The sequence below is a fragment of the Cannabis sativa genome, chromosome 2 (genome assembly GCF_029168945.1).
Source record: "Cannabis sativa cultivar Pink pepper isolate KNU-18-1 chromosome 2, ASM2916894v1, whole genome shotgun sequence".
NCBI lineage: Eukaryota > Viridiplantae > Streptophyta > Magnoliopsida > Rosales > Cannabaceae > Cannabis > Cannabis sativa.
Window position 1 is genome coordinate 79,938,606 of NC_083602.1, and position 17,416 is coordinate 79,956,021.

Here is a 17,416-nt window from a genome sequence, read left to right on the forward strand (position 1 = left end):
CTGAAAGGTTGAATTAAACACAACCTTTTCTCCACCATTACTCTTCCTTTAATCACAAAATCATTGATAATGTGAAATTCCTCTCTATATGTCTACTCTCTTGGGATACTGGATTCTATACCTTTGGCAACTACTTTTGGTTAATCAGGAAATTAACACTAGTAGTTTAAGGCAATTTGGAATGATGCCAAAAATGTATAGAACTTTCCTTAGGCTGAATAAGTACCTTTCCTGCAACCTTAACATTCAGTCTCTCTCTGGTAGACCTAGAGACTTCAGATAGGTTTTTACAGTTCTCCAAAATCACTATTCCACCCCCAGAGTAACCACCATCTTATCAGAAAGATTTACTAGCACAAAGGCAAATTTCGAAATCTGATATGGTGTAGTCTAAGAGTTTTAAACACACCCTTATAGACTAACATATAGTTCCTCTTCTTAATCTTAAGATTTACTTGATTGTCTTCCAATGTTCTTCTCCTAGATTAATCTGATACCTACTCATTACTCCCACTCAACAGCAGGTGTCTGGTCTAAGGCATACAAAAGCATATCTAAGACCTCTCACTGTTGATTTAAGAAATTCTTTCATGGCTTTATCTTTTCTGGAATAGTTGAGACTTTTCCTTAGATAAATAAAATCTATACCTAAGAAGTTGTGAAGCTTCTATAGATTGCCATTAGAAAGAAAATGCTTCAGCATCTTACTAAAGTAAGTTGCTTGCATTAGAGTAAGTAATTACCAGGTATACCACAAGCCATAGGTTTAGATAAACTCAAACCTATAATACTAGGAACAGGAAGTTTGTTAAGTCCATAGAATAGACTTATTAACTAAAATTTCCTTTTATGTCCTTGTAATAGAAAACTTTAGGTTATTCCATGTGAATGGATTAAACCATAGTTCTATTGGCTTTTCTTCCTAGTTTCTTATCTTGACAATCCATTACTTGTTTAAACTCACAATGGATTTTAATCACTAGTGTCTCCCAAGTCATGAGAAGGTGAATTCCTAGAAACTCTCCCACTACGACAAGGTACCGTGAATTATGTTTAAGAAAACTAAATGGTATTAACCTCTTTGGTTGTGACAAGACAACAGAGGCAGTGGGATCATCATATGTCAAATAAGATGATAGAACACATTTGGAATCAAGAATTAAATATCTCCTTTATTTGGTACTTGTTTTCAGACTTAGTCATTATCTTAGAAAAGTAGTATTTGTTTGAGCAAACACTTTCTTATCTATTGACAATGGGATGGTCCACCCCTAATCACTTAGAATAGCTAACAAACCATGGATAACAGTTCTAGCTTTTCTTAAGATTTTGATTAGGTCATCCATGAATCTAGTAATGATTTACATTAAGTATACAACCATTACATCATTCTGAAATTGTATTACCATAGAAGGAATTAGGCAACGACTAGTAACGAATCATCAATGTGCAAATCGAAATTTCTGGGGAGGTAAGTTTGGATATAATTCAAAATCAATTTAATGATCTTTGAACTGCATATCTACTAACTATTTCTCCACCCCTATCAGTTCGCAAGATCTTTAACCACTTACCTTAATGGTTTTAACCATTGCTAGAAATTTAGAAATTTTTCAAACATTTCAAATTTCTTTACATAAGGTATAATCTAGAGTGATCGTTTTAAGAATACAACGAAAAACTCATATCCACCCCTGAATGTACATCCATCTGCGAATGAGATGAACTACTTTCAGTGGATATAGGTTATTAACTCTTTGCAGAGATTGATCTTGTCAAATCCACTATGAACAAGATACAAATGCCATAGATTAAAAAAATGTGGTAGTGTCTTTTGATGACTTAGGTTTAGTTACATCAAAGAATTCTTAGAATAGTGCAAGTGGATCCTGGTCACAGAATACCTAACTCATATTCCATACAGTTTGAATCCATTAATAGAAGATGGATATTAAACCCTTGTGAAGGTGTAACTGTATTGTATTCTGGAATTAGAAATATAAGAAAATTTCTGTTTGGAATCTAAAATTAAAGTCAAAGACTTAAATTTATACCAAATATAATGAGTAATTCTATCTTGGACCAGCACTACTAATACCAACTCTAAGTCAGATTTGCCCATACAAGTAGGAGATTTCTAAGATTGAGGATTTATATCAATTGGGAATAGAATTTCGGGATTATAATCATAAGCGTCATTTAATTTCTTAAGAGAAAATATAGAATGACATGAAATGATTTATAGACCATTCATCCAATGATATGTTTTGAAGCTAATTCAAAATGAATAAGCTAAGAGGAATTAGGATAATTTCGTTTATAAATAAGAATCCAACGATGCTTCGATTAGTGAAAGTCAAAGTAATCTTATTTATACAATCTTCTTGTTTCATATCGTAACAATACTAGTCTAAGGTGTCATCAATTGATGAACAACTAGATGTCGCATATACAATATTTATCTTTCGAGATCTAACACTATTATGTATGTCTAATGGTGAAAATCCACTAGGGATTTATCTCATTAGATAAACAAGCCAAGTTAGACCAACAATGAAGATTTGAAATTAAACTACAACTTAATATCAGAAAATAACATGGTTCAATATAAATTCATACACAATTCAGAAATTATAAGCATATAGCAAGTAGGAATGACAAGTAAAAATACTAAAACATACAATCCTAAATAATTTCCAAGGTTTTCAACAAACTGATATCAGTGTCCCGTTTAGGCGAGAGTCAAAGCTACCATTCATTGAATAGAGTTGTCAGCTCGTCTAAAATGTTAAACATTCTAGGAACCTTTTATTCGATCATGATTGGAATTCAGCGTTGTCCCGTTTAGGCGAGAGTCAAGGCAATTCTATCTTATGAGCTTCCACCATTGTTTCATAATTTGCAAGTCAAGTATGGTCGCCACCATTAGGGTGATCCATACCATACAAAACACTTACAAACTACTTATCATGCGAGGTTAAACGGTGCGAAATTGCTAATGAACGTTCCTCCATTAGGGAGGATTACTCACTAAAACAAACGCGGTGTAAAACCCACAATGGAGATCGAATATCTTAATAATAAGGCTCATTATTTAAAAAGAGTTGTATTTTCTTTGATTCTCTTTATTTAATCTATTTATTTTAAATATATATTTATTTAAAATTTCCAATCTAGAATGAAAAATTCTAAATATAAATTTTAATTTAATATTTATAAATTTTACTTAGATGGATATGAAAATAACATGAATTATTTCCATCTTAGTAATAATTTCCAATAAATATTTAGAAAAATATTCAATTTAAGTTGTTACAAAATTAATTTAAATTAATTTACAACTCAAATTTTATTTTCTATAAATATATATTGCATTTCGAAAAATTAAAGTATTTAAGAATACAATTTTCGAAAAAATGCATGTTAAAATAAAAAATAAATCCTCGAAAAATTATTCTAATTTAATGTTGGCCCAAAATTAATTAATAAAATTAATTTACAATAAAAAATATAATTTTCCTATTTAATTAAATTTATAAGAAAAATTTCAAATATTTAAGTATGATGATGAAAATCAACTTAAATATTAATTTTCTATTTAATTAAATACATTAGAAAAGTACTTCAAGCAAAAATATCGCCTATCTAGATTTTCCTTTGTCTAATTAATTCAATATCTAATAATATATTTTAATTCATTTATTTTAAATTAATCAGTTAATGAAAAAATCATTTATTTAAGTTGGTCCAAAATTAAAATAAATAATTTACAACTTCAATCTATTTTTCAAATAAAATTCGAAATTCCAGAATTTAAGAAATGCAATTTCGAAATTTGATTAATAAAATAAAGAAAAAATATATTTTGAAAATTATTTAAATTTAGTTGAAAAAATAAATTTCAACTAAAAATAATTTTCTATTTAATTAAATGTCATGAAAAAGAAATATTTAAGTATGATGATAAAAATCAACTTAGATATTTAATTTTTAAATTAATTAAATGTATGAAATTCAAGAAATAAATAATTAAGTGTAGAGAAGGCTTAATTATTAATCTCTAGTTTAATACTAGGAAAAAAAATAAATTGTACCAAAATTAATTATTTAAAATAATTAATTTCACAATTTATAATATTTTCCTATTTTAATATTAGAAATAATAAGTAGTCTAGAAATAACTATCTAGAAAATATCTTATTTGACTAAGTATCTTTTCCACAAAATTTGAAAAAATATCTAATTTAAGTTGTATTAGAAAAAAAATCTAGAACCTAAATATTTTTCAAATTTAAATTTAATTAAACATCAAAAATTAAGTTGTAACCACTTAATTTGAAAATATTCCATTTTAAGTTAATATTCGAAAAGATATTAACTTAAAAAATATCTAAAGAATCTTAATAACCAATGCCTAAAATTCTTCAACTTAATTTTAAAATTTTAAATCCAAAAGATATTCAGTTTTAAGTTGGTTAGTTGTAGATAATTAAATATCAACTTAAATAGGAATATTTAATGAAAAATTTAAATTAAGCTCCAGAAAGAATCTAGATGGTTATAATTCTATATTTAATTAAATACAAGAAAATACATATCGTTTAGCTTAGAATAAAAATTCTTTAAACTATATTTTTCTTAAATTAATTTCAAAATAAATGAAATTAATTATGTTGCTAATCAATTTTATTAGGTTAAACTAGTTTAATTAACCTAGTACAGTTATTCAAATCAAGCAAATGGCCCTTCACAATTGGGGTGGTTCATGTGAGGGGGTGCTGGGTTCAGTATGTCGTACCCACTATTATGGCTCCCAACTCTCACACAAGGCCCAAAAGAGAGGAATTTAACCTTAATAAGAACAACTGTTATTAATTGAATAGGCCCAAAAACTAAATGGGCCTAAATAAATTCTATCAAGAACTATGATAATTTATTTTAGCAACAACAACCTATATGTATCTATAATAAAATTAAACACATAGGCTCACACAGGCACACTTTGGATGGGTCATATCATGTTGCTAGGTCATACACAGATGAAAGAAGTTTGTAAATATACCTGCTACAAATTATTATCTTGACCAAGGGAGCCATCAGATCAATAGATCTAGCAAAAGGTAACCATGGCTATTTGCAATCAAGTAATAATAGGTTTTGAAAACTTACACATAAGCTAAAACACAAACTCCTGCAACAAGGTTAGCTGGATAGTTGGATGTAGGATTTATTTAATTTTAAATTAAATAATTAATTTCGAAATAATCAATTAATTAAAAAAAAAATATTTTCGAAAATTTTAAAAAAAATTTGAAAAATTCGAAATTAAAAAAAAATTAAATTTAAAATTAAACCTACAATTTTGAAAAATTAGGTTTCAACCAACCTAAATATCATTTCAAAATTTGCTAACTACTTTTAAAATTTAAATGTTATTTTATAAATAAAAATTAAATAAAAAATTAGAAAAGACAAATGAATATCTTTTTCAGATTTTAAATGTAATTTAAATAAATAAAATAGCAAAATTTAAAAGTTAACAAAATATCTTATATCTATTTAAAATTACATGATTATAGTTATCTTATTTTAAATTTAAATAAGGTCAAATTATTTAAAAAAAAAAAGATTTAATTTAAAAAATTTAAAATCTAACCTTAAATTTAAAAATAAGATAAGATATAATCAAATTTAAAAATAAGATAGATAATTAAGCAAAAAGATAGATACTAATTATATTCAAATTCAAATTACACTAATATCTTGAATTAAATTTAAACAATATTAAATTAATTCAAAATGATAATTAGAATTGAATTAGGAATAGTAATAGTATAAATATATAACTACACAAAAAATCGAAAGTTAGTTCCATGAAAAAGCATGAAAAATCGAAGAAAAACGAAAAAATTGTGAGCTGTACGGACAGTTTCCGCGATCGTAGGAAAATTTCAGCACAGCTCCGATTTTTTAGAATCTTCAAAAAATCATAACTAATTCAAATTAAATCGAAATTGAGTTCTGTAAAAGGCTAAATTGCTTAATTTTTTCCATACTATCCAATAAAAATAATTTCAGAAACAGAATCGTAATTATTTTTTACGAAAATTTACAAACATCAATCAATCATCAAATAACACTCAATACAACATGATACCATCCAAAAACAAACAAACAATCATTTTAAAGTCCAAATTTCTTGCAAGTAAATCAATTACCATGGCTCTGAGGCCAGTTGTTGGAAATTATTTTACCAGGATCTTAGATCTACTCACAAATATGTTGATTAACACCCTAAATATGAACTTTCTAAAACGATGAAATAAACACATATAAAGTTTAGGAAACCTTACATTGGGTGCAGCGGAATATAATGACTCCTTCCGTTCAGATATCTAGCCCTTGATTCCTTTCTGTAGCAGAGCATTATCAATATCTGAACCTGGATCTCTTTCTCTGAATCTTTGATGCTGAAACTCCTTCTTTGTGAATGTCTTTCTTCACGATCTTCCTCACTATGATTGAGGTATCACTTGCTGTGTGTGGGCACTACTCATACACTAAGGATTTCGAAATTCAAGAGGGAAGAGAAAGAAGAAGTGGCAGCTAAAGATAGGGAGAGAGAAAGGCTCAGGTTTTTCTCTGAAGGAAAAATAGAAAATTTAAGTGTAAATTTCTTGAAGACTTCACTATCTATTTATAGCTTTCCACTAGGGTTAGGTTTGACTTATTTGGCATTAAAATAATGAAAAAATCAGTTTAAATTTCCTACAAAAGTGGCTGGCCCTATACAAGTGGATTTGGGCCTCACTTTTTGCAATTTTGCAGTTTTATCTTTTCTGCATCTGATTTTCTCAAAAACGCCAATTTTCTAATTCAACCATTTAAATGCCAATTCTAACTATTTAATAACTATAAATAATTATTAAATAATATTGTCATTTATCATATTTATTAATTGAACCATACAAAGTATCATAATTAACAAATATGCCCCTATTAACTTTTTCTTTACAATTTCGCACTTACTTAGTGAAAAATTCACAAATAGACATAGTCTAATTTGAGAATTATAATTGATTAATCAAAACCAATTATATGAGTCTTACAAGCAATATTTTCTCAACTAGTGGGGGGACCATGGGTCTATATAACCGAGCTTCCAATAAGTAGATCAAGAATTTAGCACTAAAATTCACTAACTTATTAATTCTTCGTTGAATCCACGCATAGAACTTAGAATTGCACTCTCAGTATATAGAATGCTCTATATGTTCCACCATATAGACACATCATTAGTTATCCATTGTTATAATCCTAATGTGATCAATGATCCTCTATATGAATGATCTACACTGTAAAGGGATTAAATTACCGTTGCACCCTACAATGTATTTATTCCTTAAAACACTTGACCCCGTATAAATAATATTTCAGCTTATGTGAAATGAGTACTCCACCATTTATGTTCGTTTGGTCAAGCTCGAAGGAGATCAGCCTTTGCTTACTATTCGCTAGATAGAAGCTATAGATTCCATGTTTATGATAGCGCTCCCACTCAATTACACTACCGTGTTCCCAAAATGTACGTATCACCCTGACCTAAAAGTAGGCTTAACTAACAAATCAAAGAACACGAATAGCCTTACAAGATTTAGCCTAATCATAACAGGATTAAGATCATTTGATCTAGGATCAACTAGGCGATATTGACTTGAATAGATATTACGGTAAGTTTAATAAATCTAAGTCAAAGTTCAATATCGGTCCCTTCCGATGCATACTCCATGCATCCAACCTGAGCTTTACTTTAACCAATGCTCTGGAAAGAACATATCACTTCTCCAAATGCAAGTAAACTGTGTTGTAGATTATCATATCAGTAAAACCCTATGTCTGATAAATCTAGGAAACTTTATTCACATAGTCATGTTTACTTTCCAATGTGTTGACAGCACAATAAACAGGATCAAGTACGTGAAAAGGGTTTCAGATGAATTTATACATTATGTACATATAATCATGAAATAAATCATGTGAACCATACAACATTAAATGTTATTTCTGATCTATATTAATAAGTAAATCTGATTATATTGAAATGAGTTTTATTTAGGGCATAAAACCCAACAAAAAGGAAATTTATGATGAAGCATTTTATATTTTTGATTAGATTTGTAAGTTTATGGTGTAAAACTAGCCTAAATGACATTCTTATCTACCATTTACTTAAGCCTAATGTTACATGCCTATTGTTGGGTTTTATGCTTCAGGAAAATTACACTAAAATTTTCTATTTTTCCTTCAGAGAAAAACCTGAGCCTTTCTCTCTCCCTATCTTTAGCTGCCACTTCTTCTTTCTCTTCCCTCTTGAAATTTCGAAATTTCTTAATGTATGAGTAGTGCCCACACACAGCAAGTGATACCTCAATCATAGTGAAGAAGATCGTGAAGAAAGACATTCAGCAAAAGGAGTTTCAGCATCAAAGATTCAGAGAAAGAGATCCAGGTTCAGATATTGATAATGCTCTGCTACAGAAAGGAATCAAGGGCTAGATATCTGAACGGAAGGAGTCATTATATTCCGCTGCACCCAATGTAAGGTTTCTTTAACTTTATATGTGTTTATTTCATCGTTTTAGAAAGTTCATATTTAGGATGTTAATAAACATACTTGTGAGTAGATCTAAGATCCTGGTAAAATAATTTCCAACAACTGGCCTCAGAGCCATGGTAATTGATTTACTTGCAAGAAATTTGGACTTTAAAACGATTGTTTGTATGTTCTTTGGATGGTATCATGTTGTATTGAGTGTTATTTGATGATTGATTGATGTTTGTGAAATTTTCGTGAAAAAATAATTGTGATTTCGTTTCTGGAATTATTTTTATTGGATAGTATGGAAAAAATTTAGCAAGTTAGCCTTTTACAGAACTCAATTTGGATTTTATTTGAATTAGTTATGATTTTTTGAAGATTTGACAAAATCGGCGCTGTGCTGATAGTTTCCTGCGATCGCAGAACTGTCCGTACAGTTTCGAATTTTTTCTTTTTTCTTCAATTTTTCATACTTTTTCATGGAATTAGCTTCCAATTTTTTGTATGGTTTTGTATTTATACTATTACTATTCCTAATTCAATTTAAATTATCATTTTGAATTAATTTAATATTTTTTAAATTTAATTCAAGATATTAGTGTAATTTGAATTTGAAAATAGTTAGTATCTATCTTATTTGCTTAATAATCTATCTTATTTTAAATTTGATTATATCTTATCTTATTTTTAAATTTAAGGTCAGATTTTAAATTTTTAAATTAATTTTTTTTTTTAAAATAATTTGACCTTATTTAAATTTAAAATAACATAACTATAATCATGTAATTTTAAAAAGATATAAGATATTTTGCTAACTTTTAAATTTTGTTATTTTATTTATTTAAATTACATTTAAAATCTGAAAAAGATATTCATTTATCTTTTTTAATTTTTTATTTAATTTTTATTTATAAAATAACATTTAAATTTTAAAAGTAGTTAGCAAATTTTTGAAATGATATTTAGGTTGGTTGAAACCTAATTTTTCAAAACTGTAGGTTTAATTTTAAATTCAAATTTTTTAATTTAATTTCGATTTTTTTTGATTAATTATTTAATTTCGAAATTAATTATTTAATTTAAAATTAAATAAATCCTACATCCAACTATCCAGCTAACCTTGTTACAGGAATATGTGTTTTAGCTTGTGCGTAAGTTTTCAAAACCTTTTATTACTTGATTGCAAATAGCCATGGTTACTTTTTGCCGGATCTAATGACCTGATGACTCCCTTGGTCAAGTTCATAATTTGTAACAGGTATATTTACAATCTTCTTTCATCTGTGTATGACCTAGCAACATGATAGGACCCATCCAAAGTGTGCCTGTGTGAGCTTATGTGTTTAATTTTATTATAGATGCATATAGGTTGTTGTTGCTAAAATAAATTATCATAGTTCTTGATAGAATTTATTTAGGCCCATTTAGTTTTTGGGCCTATTCAATTAATAACAGTTGTTCTTATTAAGGTTAAATTCCTCTCTTTTGGGCCTTGTGTGAGAGTTGGGAGCCATAGTAGTGGGTACGGCATACTGAACCCAGCACCCCCTCACATGAACTACCCCAATTGTGAAGGCCCATTTGCCTGATTTGAATAACTGTACTAGGTCAATTAAACTAGTTTAAACTAATAAAATTGATTAGCAACATAATTAATTTCATTTATTTTGAAATTAATTTAAGAAAAATATAGTTTAAAGAATTTTTTATTCTAAGCTAAACTATATGTATTTTCTTGTATTTAATTAAATATAGAATTATAACCATCTAGATTCTTTCTGGAGCTTAATTTAAATTTTTCATTTAAATATTCCTATTTAAGTTGATATTTAGTTATCTACAACTAATCAACTTAAATCTGAATATCTTTTGAATTTCAAATTTCAAAATTAAGTTGAGGAATTTTAGGCATTGGTTATTAAGATTCTTTAGATATTTTTTAAGTTAATATCTTTTCGAATATTAACTCAAAATGGAATATTTTCAAATTAAGTAGTTACAACTTAATTTTTGATATTTAATTAAATTTAAATTTGAAAAATATTTAGGTTCTAGATTTTTTCTAATACAACCTAAATTAGATATTTTTTCAAATTTTGAGGAAAAGATACTTAGTCAAATAAGATATTTTCTAGATAGTTATTTCTAGACTACTTATTATTTCTAATATTTAAAAGGAAAATATTATACATTGTGAAATTAATTATTTAAATAATTAATTTTGGTACAATTTATTTTAAGTATATTTTTTCCTAGTATTAAACTAGAGAATAATAATTAAGCCTTATCTACACTTAATTATTTATTTCTTGAATTTAATACATTTAATTAATTTGAAAATTAAATATCTAAGTTTATTTTCATCATGATACTTAAATATTTCTTTTTCATGACACTTAATTAAATAGAAAATTATTTTTAGTTGAAATTTATTTTTTCAATTAAATTTAAATAATTTTCAAAATATATTTTTCTTTATTTTATTAATCAAATTTCGAAATTGAATTTCTTAAATGCTGGAATTTCGAATTTTATTTGAAAAATAGATTAAAGTTGTAAATTATTTAATTAATTTTGGACCAACTTAAATCAATGATTTTTTGATTAATTGATTAATTTGAAAATAAATGAATTAAAATATATTATTAGAAATTGAATTAATTAGTCTAAGAAAAATCTAGATAGATGATATTTTTGCTTGAAGTATTTTTCTTGTGTATTTAATTAAATAGAAAATTAATATTTAAGTTGATTTTCATCATCATACTTAAATATTTGAAATTTTTCTTATATATTTAATTAAATAGGAAAATTATATTTTTTGTTGTAAATTAATTTTATTAATTAATTTTGGGCCAACATTAAATTAGAATAATTTTTCCAGGATTTACTTTTTTTATTTTAATATGCATTTTTCGAAAATTGTATTCTTAAATACTTTAATTTTTCGAAATGCAATATAGATTTATAGAAAAATAAATTTGAGTTGTAAATTAATTTAAATTAATTTTGTAACAACTTAAATTGAATATTTTTCTAAATATTTATTGGAAATTATTACTAAGATGGAAATAATTCATGTTATTTTCATAACCATCTAAGTAAAATTTATAAATATTAAATTAAAATTTATATTTAGAATTTTTCATTCTAAATTGGAAATTTTAATTAAATAAATATATATTTAAAAATAAATAGAATAAATAAAGAGAATCAAAGAAAATACAACTCTTTTTAAATAATGAGCTTTATTATTAAGACATTCGATCTCCATTGTGGGTTTTACACCGCGTTTGTTTTAGTGAGTAATCCTCCCTAATGGAGGAATGTTCATTAGCAATTTCGCACCGTTTAATCTCGAATGATAAGTAGTTTGTAAGTGTTTTGTAGGGTATAGATCACCCTAATGGTGGCGACCATACTTGACTTGCAAATTATGAAACAATGGTGGAAGCTCATAAGATAGAATTTCCTTGACTCTCGCCTAAACGGGACAACGCTGAATTCCAATCTTGATCGAATATAAGGTTGCTAGAATGGTTATCATTTTAGATGAGCTGACAACTCTATTCAATGGATGATGCTTTGACTCTCGCCTAAACAGGACACTGTATCAGTTTGTTGAAAAACCTTGGAAATTATTTAGGATTGTAAGTTTTAGTATTTTCACTGGTCATTCCTACTTGCTATATGTTTATAATTTCTGAATTGTGTATGAATTTTTATATTGAACCATGTAATTTTCTGTTATTAAGTTGTAGTTTAATTTCGAATTTTCATTGTTGGTCTAACATGTTTGTTTTTCTAATGAGATAAATCCCTAATGGATTTTCACCATTAGACATACATAATAGTGTAAGATCTCGAAAGATAAATATTGTATATGCAACATCTAACTGTTCATCAATTGATGACACTTTAGACTAGTATTTTTACAATATGAAACAAGAAGATTACATAAATAAGATTACTTTGTCTTTCGCTAATCGAAGCATCGTTGGATTCTTATTTATAAACGAAATTATCCTAATTCCTCTTAGCTTATTCATTTCGAATTAGCTCAATAATATATCATTGGATGAATGGTCTATAAATCATTTCATGTCATTATATTTTCTCTTATGAAATTAAATGACACATATGATTATAATCCCGAAATTCTATTCTCAATTGATATAAATCCTCAATCTTAGAAATCTCCTACTTGTATGGGCAAATCTGACTTAGAGTTTGTATTAGTATTGCTGGTCCAAGATAGAATTACTCCTTATATTTGGTATAAATTTAAGTCTTTGACTTTAATTTTAGATTCCAAATAGAAATTTTCTTATATTTGTAATTTCAAAATACAATACAGTTACACTTTCTCAAGTGTTTAATATTCATCTTCTATTAATGGATTAAAACTGTATGGAATATGAGTTAGGTATTCTGTGACCAGGATCCACTTGAACTATTCTAAGAACTCTTTGATGTAACTAAACCTATCTCATCAATAGACATTACCACATTTTTTTTAATCTATGGCATTTGTATCTTGTTCATAGTGGATTTGACAAGATCAATCTCTGCAAAGAGTTAATATGCCTATATCCACTAAAAGTAGTTCATCTCATTCGCAGATGGATGTACATTCAGGGGTGGATATGAGTTTTTCATTGTATTCTTCAAACGATAACTCTAGATTATACCTTTTAGCAAGAAATTTGAAATGTTTAAAAAATTTCATTAATTTCTAGCAATGGTTAAAACCATTAAGGTAAGTGGTTAAAGATCTTGCGAACTGATAGGGGTGGAAAAATAGTTTGTAGATATGCAGTTCAAAGATCATTAATTTGATTTTTAAATTATATCCAAACTTACCTCCCCAGAAATTTCGAGTTGCATATTGATGATTAGCTACTAGTCGTTGCCTAAATCCTTCTATGGTAATACAATTTCAGAATGATGTAATGGTTGTATACTTAATGTAAATCATTACTAGTTTCATGGATGACCTAATCAAAATCTTAAAAAAAGCTAGAACTATTAACCATGGTTTGTTAGCTATTCTAAGTGATTAGGGGTGGACCATCCCATTGTCAATAGATAAGAAAGTATTTGTTCAAACAAATACTATTTTTCTAAGATAATGACTAAGTTTGAAAACAAGTAGCAAATAAAGGAGATATTTTTCTTGATTCCAAAAGTGTTCTATCATCTTATATAACATATGATGATCCCACTGCCTCTGTTGTCTTGTCACAACTAAAGAGGTTAATACCATTTAGTTTTCTTAGAGATAATTCACGGTACCTTGTCGTAGTGGGTGAGTTTCTAGGAACTCACCTTCTCATGACTTGGGAGACACTAGTGATTAATATCCATTGTGAGTTTAAACAAATAATGGATTGTCAAGATAAGAAACTAAGAAGAAAAGCCAATAGAACTATGGTTTAATCCATTCACATGGAATAACCTAAAGTTTTCTATTACAAGGACATAAAAGGAAATTTTCGTTTATAAGTCCATTCAATGGACTTAACAAAACTTCCTGTTCCTAGTATTATAGGTTTGAGTTTATCTAAACCTATGGCTTGTGGTATACCTGGTAATTACTTACTCTAATGCAAGCAACTTACTTTAGTTAGATGCTGAAGCATTTTCTTTCTCATGGCAATCTATAGAAGCTTCACAACTTCTTAGGTATAGATTTTATTTATCTAAGGAAAAGTCTCAACTATTCCAAAAAAAATAAAACCATGAAAGAATTTCTTAAATCAACAGTGGGAGGTCTTAGATATGCTTTTGTATGCCTTACAACAGACACCTGCTGTTGAGTGGGAGTAATGAGTAGGTATCAGATTAATCCAAGAGAAGAACATTGGAAGACAATCAAGTAAATCTTAAGATTAAGAAGAGGAACTATATGTTAGTCAATAAGGGTGTGTTTAAAACTCTTAGACTACACCATATCAGATTTCGAAATTTGCCTTTGTGCTAGAAAATCTTCCTGATAAGATGGTGGTTACTCTGGGGGTGGAATAGTGATTTTGGAGAAGTGTAAAAACCTATCTGAAGTCTCTAGGTCTACCAGAGAGGGACTGAATGTAAAAGTTGAGGGAAAGGTACTTATTCAGTCTAAGGAAAGCTCTATACAATTTTGGCACCATTCCAAATTGCCTTAAACTACTAGTGTTAATTTCCTGATTAACCAAAAGTAGTTGCCAAAGATATAGAATCCAGTATCCCAAGAGAGTAGACATATAGAGAGGAATTTCACATTATCAATGATTTTGTGATTAAAGGAAGAGTAATGGTGGAGAAAATGTTGTGTTTAATTCAACCTTTCAGGTCTTATTACGAGGAGTTTACTACTACTACACTTGATTTGTATATCAAGGTGTTTAGATTATTTGAAACGCACTTTTTGTTTTATATAGTGCAAGTGGGAGTTTGTTGGGTTTTATGCCCTAAATAAAACTCATTTCAATATAATCAGATTTACTTATTAATATAGATCAGAAATAACATTTAATGTTGCATGGTTCACATAATTTATTTCATGATTATATGTATATAATGTATGAATTCATCTGAAACCCTTTTCACATACTTGATCCTGTTTATTGTGCTGTCAACACATTGGAAAGTAAACATGACTATGTGAATAAAGTTTCCTAGATTTATCAGACATACGGTGTTACTGATATGATAATCTACAAAAGAGTTTACTTGCATTTGGAGAAGTGTTATGTTCTTTCCAGAGCATTGGTTAAAGTAAAGCTCAGGTTGGATACATGGAGGATGCATCGGAAGGGACCGATATTGAACTTTGACTTAGATTTATTAAACTTACTGTAATATCTATTCAAGTCAATATCGCCTAGTTGATCCTAGATCAAATGATCTTAATCCTCTTATGATTAGGCTCAGTCTTGAAAGGCTATTCGTGTTCTTTGATTTGTTAGTTAAGCCTACTTTTAGGTCAGGGTGATACGTACATTTTGGGAACACGGTAGTGCAATTGAGTGGGAGCGTTAGACTAAACATGGAATCTATAGCTTCTATCTGGCGAATAGTAAGCAAAGGATGATCTCCTTCGAGCTTGACCAAACGAACATAAATGGTGGAGTACTCATTTCACATAAGCTAAAATATCATTTATACGGGGTCAAGTGTTTTAAGGATAAAATACATTGTATGGTGTAACGGTAATCTAATCCCTTTACAGGGTAGATAATTCATATAGAGGATCATTGATCACATTAGGATTATAACAATGGATAACTAATGATGTGTCTATATGGTGGAACATATAGAGCATTCTATATACTGAGAGTGCAATTCTAAGTTCTATGCGTGGATTCAACGAAGAATTAATAAGTTAGTGAATTTTAGTAATAAATTCTTGATCTACTTATTGGAAGCTCGGTTATATAGACCCATGGTCCCCCCACTAGTTGAGATAATATTGCTTGTAAGACTCATATAATTGGTTTTGATTAATCAATTATAATTCTCAAATTAGACTATGTCTATTTGTAAATTTTTCACTAAGTAGGGGCGAAATTGTAAAGAAAGAGTTTATAGGGGCATATTTGTTAATTATGATACTTTGTATGGTTCAATTAATAAATATGATAAATGACAATATTATTTAATAATTATTTATAGTTATTAAATAGTTAGAATTGACATTTAAATGGTTGAATTAGAAAATTGGCGTATTTGAGAAAATCAGATGCAGAAAAGATAAAACTCCAAAATTGCAAAAAGTGAGGCCCAAATCCACCTTGCATGGCCGACCACTTTTGTAGGGTTTTCCCTCTGATATTTTCATTATTTTAATGCCAAATAATTCAAACCTAACCCTAGTGGAATGCTATGAATAGATAGTTAAGGCTTCAGGAAAATTACACTTTTCTTCTGACACTTCTGATTCAGAAAAAACTGAGCCTCTCTCTCTCCCTATCTTTGGCCGAACCCACTCTCTCTTTCTTCTTCCTTAAATTTCGAAAAACCTTAGTGTATGAGTAGTGCCCACACACAGCAAGTGATACCTCAATCATAGTGAGGAAGATCGTGAAGAAAGAATTTCAGCAAAAAGGAGTTTCAGCATCAAAGATTCAGAGAAAGAGATCCAGGTTCAGATATTGATAATGCTCTGCTACAGAAAGGAATCAAGGGCTAGATATCTGAACGGAAGGAGTCATTATATTCCGCTGCACCCAATGTAAGGTTTCCTAAACTTTATATGTGTTTATTTCATCGTTTTAGAAAGTTCATATTTAGGATGTTAATCAACGTACTTGTGAGTAGATCTAAGATCCTGGTAAAATAAATTCCAACACCTATAAAGTCCTTTTGATCTACATGACTTTAGTTTACATTAGTGGAGATAAATTGGTTATACAAGCCTATGGTTATCTTGAATGTTTTGTGGTAAGGGAAGTCTTTATGCACATAGATTACATGTATATAGAGTTAGTAGAATTAACATATACACATTTTTATTAAATATACAGTATTGGAAGTTAAGTTTAAATGAGTTAAAATTCTAGTCCATTTTTTGAAAGCCATATTGAGTAATGGAAAGAGAGTTTGTATTTTCAGATAAATTACTTTTGGTCTAAGTTTCTTGATTTATCATCCAATAATTGACTTGTTAGTTTTTAGTTTTAGTTTTAGTTTTATTTTTTTCATTGCTTGAGGACAAGCAATAGTTTAAGTTTGGGGATGTGATGAGTAGACTCATTCCTAGTCAATTATTAGATGGATTAGTATTTATTTTTATATAGATTTGTTGTATTTTCTCCAAGTGTGTAGGTTTGTGCT